The following is a 9,497-nucleotide window of genomic DNA, read 5'->3' as shown; positions in this document are numbered from 1 at the left end:
ATGTGCCCTTTGCTGAAACCTGCAATGTGGAGTTTGTTACTCATGTCACCAATTCCTACCTGACTGATGTGGTAACAAGAGTAAATGCTGATTTGGGGATGCCAGCATCCTCTTGGGTGTTTGTAAGAGGTTCTATACCCCCTCCTCTTGGCAGCTAGCAGGGCAGCCTTTCCCTCTTATTTTCTTCTTTTAACTGGTTTGAGGAGATGGGGGCTGTATGTCTTTCCTCCTGGCCTGTGGCTTACCTGCCCTTCTCCTTCCTTCCATCTGGCATGATGTGTGTCTTGGTCCACCAGTGGGGACTGAGAACCCAGCCGCTAATGCAGAGCAAGTGGAGTGCTAGTCAATGTGATTGCCTTGTTTAGTCCAACAGTGTGAAAGCCACACGGATTAGAGGAAGAAACTGAAATCCTTTCTTATCCATCGAGGTGGTTTCTACTGAAGCCTATTCACAAAAAGGGAAGATAATCCACACCCTGCTGTCAACAGACAGAGAGTGAGGACACTGTCAGATGCTAATTTACCTGACAATAGTTTATTAACTAATATTTTTTCCACTTGGTGAGATTGAGATGCAGACCCAGACTCCTCTGGGTCACTGCTATGAATCCAGCCCAGGTCTGGAGTCACTGAATGTTATTAGAACCTGACATTTGATCAGAGAAAGTTTGCCTATATGAAATTAGTTGGGTAGGGAGGGTGTCTCATCACACTAATCAATAGACATGTAGCTGCCACCTCAGCCGGCGGTTTCAGGAGAGGTCAAGAACTGAGTAGGCCTTGGAAACTGAATTCACTTTTCTCTTTTAGAGTATGTCTTCCTTGCAGAGTTAACTTGGGCTCTTACTTGGGTGTTTCCCCTGGGCTCCCTACCGTCCACACACACCAACCTCTGAGCTAGGTTTGGAGGTGCTTTAAACCGGAGTTAACTGACCCAGCTGAGAGAAACCCTCCGGGTCAGGACTGGTGCACATTGGTAGCTCATTAGAAAGGAAGCTTGCAGTGTTCCATGCTGTATCTGTTATGTGGATAAAAAGAGACTTCAGTCTGCAGGGCTGCCAATCTGACACCTTTCACTAACACCAAATTCCGTTTCTTATTGTTTGTTAAGTGACTTACATGATCACTTTCTTTGGGAGACTATTCCCCAGTTTTATAGCTCTAACTGACAAGAAATATTTCCTTCTATTCAGCTTAAATTTTCCTTTCTCAACTTTATCTCATTATTCCCCCTTCTATCTCCTTGGACTACCCTGAACAATTCCTCTCTCTCCTGGGCATGTGTACCCTTCAGATATTTTTACAGACAGTTATATCATCCCCCAGTCATCACTTAGCCAAGCTATGCATAATTAGTTCTTTTTAATCGTTCCTCATAAATCAGTCCCTCTAGCCCCTTAATCATTTTTGTTGCTCATCTCTGAACTCCCTCCAGTTTTGTCGGCATCTTTTCAGCATTGAGGTGCCCAGGATAATGTAGGATTGCTTTGCTCTCTGAGCTCGTGGGCTATCCTAAACCATCTGTGGCAGTTTCTATCCTGCTCTCAGGAAATAATCCAGGAATAATAACTCAGGCTGAAGTTGCTGGGGGTAGGGGCGCGCCTAGGATGTAGTGACTGAGCACAGTGCCAATTAGATTTGAAAACAATCCCCACAGGGATTGTAATACTTAAAAGAATATCTTGGATGTCTGTAGCACGTTTCAATTAAAAGGGTCTCAAAGCACTTTATAGGGCATATGCTGTCTATAGGGATCACTTCACCCATTATTGAAATGCAGCTCGGTGCTGATCTGACCTATTGTTAGAGGAAGGGCAAGAATCTCCTAGGTGGCACCATTTTCTTCTGTGTCCTTATTATGAGCTGCATCCGTCCACTTCCACTTCCCCCTGCTCCTCATGAGGCTGCAGACAAACTCACTCTTCTTTTGAGGCTCCAGCTGATTCTCTTCCATCTTCTTCCTATTTAAAAAAGGGGGAAATATAGTATTGCCACTCTTCCCAGCCCTAGTGAGCTGTCTGCCAAAAGGGTGCCCCATGCAGCTACTCTGTTTGCATGTCCCTGGGACCAGCTCTGATGCAGCCACATCTGGGGTGCAATGTAACATCTCTTCTGTGCCAGAAGCCCTCTACCAATACACTTTTTTGGGGAGAAGTGAAGAATAATTTTAACTAATTCAAGTGCAGTAGGAATTATTAAGTAGGTGGAAAGTATTTTCCCAAATTGGAATTTGACCGGGGCTTTAGGGCAAACACCTTGCTCTTACAAAAAGTACTGTACCATGGAATCTTTAATGGCAACAAATGGGGTTTTGTATCTCCTTCGAAATATACATTGGAGTACTAAAGGAGCCAGTACCTAAGAGATGTTAAGCTTTAGCCAAAAAAGAAGTAAGCAAAATGCCCCAAGGGTATTGGATGGAGTAGATGGGGAAAAGCCGACTCTGGTACGGGTGCATGAAATAGGGAAGGATCTGTTTGATAGACTGTGCATGAAATGTATCCCAATTAAAAGAAATCACCCAGTTTTTGGAGCCTGCTGTTTGAAAGTACATATAGTGCAAAGCTCTGTTTCTCACCAGGAATAAACGATCAAACTTGTTTCTGTATACCAGTGTTCTTTGCTGATGTGTGGTGATGTATCTTCTCCTGTGTGTGGGCACACACAGATTTTTGCACCTCTACTTTCTGACTGAAATATGTCAATCTTTTTGTGTATACCAATTATCTCTATGATTTGCTTGTATGCCTTGTTACCCAGTACTGGATGTCAGACCTGCTCAAAGCAACAGAGGGTCCAACACGGCTACCCCTCTGATACTTGAGACCTGCTCAAGTATTTATTAGTTTCTGTTACTTCTTGTCTGTCTGTGGAGCAGCTCCTTTATTTTACCTGCTAGAACTCTATAATCCTTGAATCAAAGTTTGTGAGTTCTAGTCTCTGAACTGGCTTCTGTGGAAATTGACTCAAAATCTAGCAACTGTAAACAGATACTCAATGCTGGAAGTAGGTCACCAGCAGGCCACTCCAGCGATGAGATTTGGGACCTTTGCTGCTCTTAACATACTGTAAATGATGTGGAAAAGAAAGTGAAAGGTCTTGAGAGGTATCAGCAGAAGGAGAGAATACAAACCAAAACCAGTGATAGCAGTTTCTATATAAGCCCCTGGTGAGAGCTGGGCTCATCTCACTAAACAAGAAAAAAAAATTGAGCCGAAGAAATAGATCTGTGTGTCATAAAACCTCCCAGCAACTCTCAAATGGATATCTACAAAAGGAAAAATAGCTGTTAGTCCCAGTGGGAAGCCCTGACCCCCAGGTTAGGGGAATGGAAAGAATCAGTTTTCTCTACAATAGATAGTTGTATCTATCAGGCAGTTGTCGTAATTGCCACTGTGGTGTTATTCACACTGGGGTGGATAAACCCATGTAATTATTTCCGCAGGGGTTTGTATACCGGTATAAACTAGCTCAGCAGAAAGGTGGCTACATTACTTATCCACACTTACACTAGGCTGGGGAGATGGGAGAACTGAAAGGATTTAGATCAGGATAAATGGCCTTCAATGAGACTTGCCTTCAGTTTTAGCAGTCAGGGGTCTCGTGGTAATCTGGATCCCCAGACTATGTCCCCCAAATTTGGATTGTGAGCATGCTTCCCAGTGGAAGGAATCTGGTTTTTGTAAAGATTTGTCAGCTAATCAGATGGTTTATGTCTACTAACTCAAAGTGCAAAATGAAATGTCTTTTAATAGTCAGAAGTCTGTACAGGACTCATGTAGCTCCAGCTGTCCTGGGCCAGGCTGGGCCAGGGCAGAATGAGGGGAGGCAACATGGTGATGATCCCAGAACTTCATTCTGGGATTTTTCCTGCCAACATACCAGGGAAAAGTGCTGGCTAAGAGAGTCTTTTACTAGCCTGAAACAGGGAGTGAGATTCTGTCAGCTGCTAATTTACCTGGCAATATTTCATTATCTAATGGTTCTCCCTCCACTCCCCCCCGAAGGCATTGAGAATGGGATACAGACCGTGCTGTCTTTAGGTTACCAGTTTGAATCCAGCCCAAGACAGTAGTAGTAACTAAAAGTCATTACTCTGTGACATCTGTTCAGTTCAATGGGCTATGTGAAATGAGCTGGAGGGCCTTAGCCCGGTGACTTACTGACAAATGTCCACATCACAAAAACAGCCTCCTGATTTGACACTAATTGGGAATCTCAGTGGAGAGTTCAAGTTTAACATAAACAATAGTTTATTACAGAGAAAGACTGTGACTTGTGCAAGGTCAGGCAGGGAGCCTTTAGCAGAGCAAGGAATTGACTTGGTCCTCCTGAGTCCCAGGCACCCTACCCACTGAATCATTCTTCCTCTCTTCTGGTGAGCTGAGTCATGGCTGTCACAATGTACAAAACATAGAAAGATAGCACCTCTTATGGGGTTGCCCACACTGCTTTCACTCTGGGTGTGATGGAGGTCCTCTTCTCATTGGTTAACCACTTCAGTATCTGGTACATCACATGTGAAGTGTCCACCTTCTCTCTCTTGAGGTGGCCTCTTTTGCCTTTCTCAGGTGGAGTGGGATTTGATTCTCTCTCATTATTCATAAATCTGTATTTCATGGTAGTACCCAAAAGCCATAGTCAGGAGAGGATGTCTTTTTTCTCCTGAAAAGGAGAAGATTTGCTTCTGTCTTGGGACAGGCTGGGCAGAGGGTTCTCTTTCAGGTTACATGCTGTTAATGCTACACAGACACAGACACACACACACACACATACACGGGATAGGGAGATAGCTCATTGCCTGCCTGCATTCTTTACATTGTGGGCATCCTTTATTACTCCTATGGGTACAATCAGGTGACTTGCTAGCTGTTTGTCCTATTTCTTGAGTGACATACTTTCCTGAGAGCGATATTTGACCCGATCACATGGCTTTGGCTAGACCCCTGCTGTTGATTTTTCTACTCAGCATGGTTAGGGGGTGATGGGGGGAGGAGGGCAGTGAAATAGCATCTGTTTCTTTGAACTGGGTCTCTTCACCTGCCTGTTTCTATGCTGTGTAGCCTGTGTTTTGTCCCAATTCCCTTCCTAGTTCTGTGTCTGGTAGCTGTGGGGATATGGGATGGCAGAATTTCAAATTCCTTCCCTTTTCCTTTCCTAGGAAAAAGTTAATACTATGCTGAGAAAAAAGACTGATAGCCTCAGAGAGAGAAATCTTCCATTATCTGCAGAGCAGGAACTGTGCGGCCCCTGGCAGCCAAAACTTCCCCATACTACTTCACCAATGTACCTCAACCTTGCCTTGCAGGGCCCACTTCTAGGTCATGGGATGGGAGTTCAGTCTCCATTGCCCTATCAGGGGCTAATCCAGCTCCCACTAAAGTCAATGGGAGTCTATCCATAGTCTTTAATAGGAGTTGGATCAGGCCCTCAGTTATTGAGACTACCAACAAAGGGACTGATTAGCACCAACGGGTGTTTATTTTGTGATCAGAAGACCTGTCTGCTAGGAAGTTGGCCATTTTACATGGCCACTGAGCAACTGTTAGATAGCAATGACTTTTGACCTGGCTTGAATTTGAACAGGTGACCTAGAGGTGAAAGGCCTGGATCTCATTCCACGTCCTCTTAAACGTCCATATTTTTTTTTCTATGTATTTTTTACTGGTTAAGTTCTCTGTTGTACCTTGCCTGTTTTTGTGGCATATGCGGGTCAGTAGTTGTGCCTCTTCGGACATTGGGATAGCACGGAACTGTGCAGTTTTGGAAGGTGGGGAAACATGACAGGATGTCACAAAACCCAACCAATTCTTTAAGTGGATTGTGTATGTAATGTTTGTGTGAGACTCTTATGTCTCACTGTCTGGGCTGAGAGCAGCCTTGGGGGTTGCAGAGGTGACAACTGCGACAGATGCTGAGAGAGTGAGAGAAAGAGAATACCGGAAGGTAAGTAATGGAGAGCAGACACACACACACACACACACGCACACACACATGTATACCACATGTGTATGTATTGGCACAGACACCTCAAACATGCCCACAGCCATAGCACGCATCCCCTCCATACATGCACACAACTGCACACGCCTGCACGCATACTCACCCCTGCTGTGTAGTATGGGTTCAAGTGGCAGATTGCTTCCTTGGATCGGTTTTCAGTTGCAAATGCTGCGTTGGTTTGGAATAGGTGAAAGTGCCCTGAGAAACCTCTCATTAGAAGGACGGATCTCCTGGGACATTCAGTGGCTCACAGTTCCACCGAACTTAAGTGCATCTGATACACTGTACATGGGATTCCAACGTTTAATTTAGCTTAACTCTTGGCTGCAATCAACGGCTGATAAATTTAGTTGGGGGATTAAGGAACCTTTAAGACTAATAGCTCCTTACAAGGAGCCTAAAGATGGGAGAGCAAAACACTGACATCTTCTCAAAACCTGCCTTGAAAAGTGATGCACAATGCAGTCTTATCTTTGCAAAATAAAGGGATCATTTTGGGGGACTTTGCGGGAGACCAGCATGCTAACAGAAGGGCAGGGAAAGGAAGGTTTAGCAGTAGGGACCTTTAAGCCAATTGTTTCCTTTGCAAATCCAGGCCAAGGACATTCTGAGTGGAATGGGCTGGATATAATAACCATCCTCCTCCCAAAGTTGCTCCAGATAATAGTTTGCTAGTCAGCTCTTTCCTTCAGTGTCAGACTAACCATGACCGTGTTATGTCAGGGCTGATCTTACCTTTCTTGCCCATTGTAACACTTAAGCAGTCTGTCCTGTCTGGAGAATGTCTTTCTCTCCACTCCTTCTGGGGCAGCATGCAGCTAGGTGCACGTGTGTGAGTTCTCAGCAGAGCAGCTGTGTCCTCTGAACACTGCCTGTGTGTAGCAGTGCAGAGAGGGTGGGGGGTAAGGTGGTGTCTAGTGCTGTGTGTATGCAATCAAATGTAAAGATACTCACTACATCAGCGCTAGGGAGGTTCACCCAGACATTTCATTGGTAAAGGGACTTTAACTGATCAGAAGGTTGTCTCTTGGAGGGCTCTGTGTTGCTGTTGTTTGTTATTTTTATTGTTTTACAGTAGTGCCTGGCTGTCACAAGCAAGAACGAGGCCCTGTTATGCTAATTATTGGAGGCCCCAATCCTGCACAGACTTACACCCAGGGCCGGCTCCAGGCACCAGCTTACCAAGCAGGTGCTTGGGGCGGCCACTTCGGAGAGGGGCGGCACGTCCAGCTGTTCGGCAGCAATTCGACGGACGGTCCCTCACTGCTACTGGGAGCGAAGGACCTCCCGCTGAATTGCCGCCGCAGATCGCTTTTGTTGTTGTTGTTGTTGTTTGGCTGCTTGGGGCGGCCAAAACCCTGGAGCCGGCCCTGCTTACACCCCTGCTTAACTTTACACACTGTAACTGGTCCCATTGAAGTAGGAGTCGGGCCTAAACTATAAATGAGTGATTGTTCCATGGTTTGGTTTGGTTTGTTTGCTTGTGTTAACTCTCAGTTAAACTTTATCTTTCTGTATCACCCAAAAGAGCAAAGAAAGGAGCTGAGTGAGAGAAGAGATGTTAAAAATTTATGAAATACTTAATGGGAGGGAGAAGACCAGCCAAACTCTTCCTATTTCTCCTTAGCCAAAATAAAGGAGGGACACTTGATAAAAAATATTTCAATGTGCATAAAAGGAAATGCTTTTTCACACAATTAGCTTGGGGAACTCACTGCTGTATGCTACTGTTGCAGCATATAAGGTGTGTAGTGGGGATGGATGGAAGGATGGGTGGCTGGAGGGGTGTGTATGGGGATGGAGGGGATGGTGGCTGAAGGGGTGTGTATGGGGATGGATGGGTGACTGATGGGGTGTGCATGGGGATGAATGGATAGGTGGCTGGTGGGGTATTTATGGGGATGGAGCCGTGTGTCTGGAGATGGATGGGTGGCTGGATGGGTGTGTATGCTGATGGATGGATATGTGGATGGAGGGACGTGTATGGGGATGGATGGAAGGGTGGCTGGAGGAGTGTGTATGGCGAGGGATGGGTAGATGGAGGGGTGTGCATAGGGATGAATGGGTAGCAGGAAGGATCTGTATATGGGTGGATGGAAGGATGTGTGGCTGGAGGAGTATGTATGGGCATGAATGGGTGGATGGATTTGAGTCGACAGTGTGCCCTTGTTGCCAAGAAGGCTAACGGCATTTTGGGCTGTATAAGTTGGGGCATTGGCAGCAGATCGAGGGACGTGATCATTCCCCTCTATTTGACATTGGTGAGGCCTCATCTGGAGTACTGTGTCCAGTTTTGGGCCCCACTCTACAAGAAGGATGTGGAAAAATTGGAAAGAGTCCAGCGGAGAGCAACAAAAATGATTAGGGGGCTGGAGCACATGACTTATGAGGAGAGGCTGAGGGAACTGGGATTGTTTAGTCTGCAGAAGAGAAGAATGAGGGGGGATTTGATAGCTGTTTTCAACTACCTGAAAGGGGATTCCAAAGAGGATGGATCTAGACTGTTCTCAATGGTATCAGATGACAGAACAAGGAGTAATGGTCTCAAGTTGCAGTGGGGGAGGTTTAGGTTGGATATTAGGAAAAACTTTTTCATTAGGAGGGTGGTGAAGCACTGGAATGGGTTACCTAGGGAGGTGGTGGAATCTCCTTCTTTAGAGGTTTTTAAGGTCAGGCTTGACAAAGCCTTGGCTAGGATGATTTAGATAGGACTTGGTCCTGCTTTGAGCAGGGGGTTCGCCAATACGACCTCCTGAGGTCCCTTCCAACCCTGATATTCTATTCTATGATTCTGTGAACATAGTGGGATCTGAAAAAGGATTATACATTTATATAATATATATATATTATATAGTATACTGTTCTGCCATGACACTAGCTAAAAGTATCAAGCCTGTGGGGTATAAGCTGATGTAACAGGGTGGTAACCCCGCTCCGGTCCAGAGGGGGCTGTGGCTGGAGAAAGCAGCTTTTAGGCTGAGCTGATTGGGGGAAGTGGCTGCAGCAAACAGACTCAGCTGGCCCTATAAAGGCCAGGGCAGCCAGCAACTCAGCAGTTTTTCTCTGAGTGCAGAGAGAGAAGGGCCTGGCTGCAGGGAGCTAAGACAGAGTACTTGGGTGGAGCAGGGTTGGGGAAAGGCTGAGGAGCTGGGGAGCTCCAGCCTGGATACCCCAGGCTGTGGCCTAGTAGGAGGCCAAGGGGTACTGGGGGTTGCAGAGGGCAGCCCATGGGTAGGCCTAGGCAGCAGGTCCAAACCCAACCTTGACTGTGATGAGTGGCCTATACTGCAGTCTGCCCCAGGGAGCGGGGGCTAGTTGGTGACTGGCAGTGGCCTTATTCTGAGGAGAAGTAGGGATAGTGGGTGGGGGTTCCCCAGGGAGGGGAGACCCTAGTACTGAGGGGTGTACTGCCATGGGGCAACACCCCAGATAAATGGGCACTGGGATCCAGGGAGGGACATGGGGGCCAGAGGACAGGTGGATCACTGGCCTGA

Source organism: Chrysemys picta, chromosome 1 (genome assembly GCF_011386835.1).
Source record: "Chrysemys picta bellii isolate R12L10 chromosome 1, ASM1138683v2, whole genome shotgun sequence".
Classification (NCBI taxonomy): Eukaryota; Metazoa; Chordata; order Testudines; family Emydidae; genus Chrysemys; species Chrysemys picta.
The sequence above is the reverse complement of the archived record's forward strand: the minus strand, read 5'-3'. Positions refer to the sequence as shown.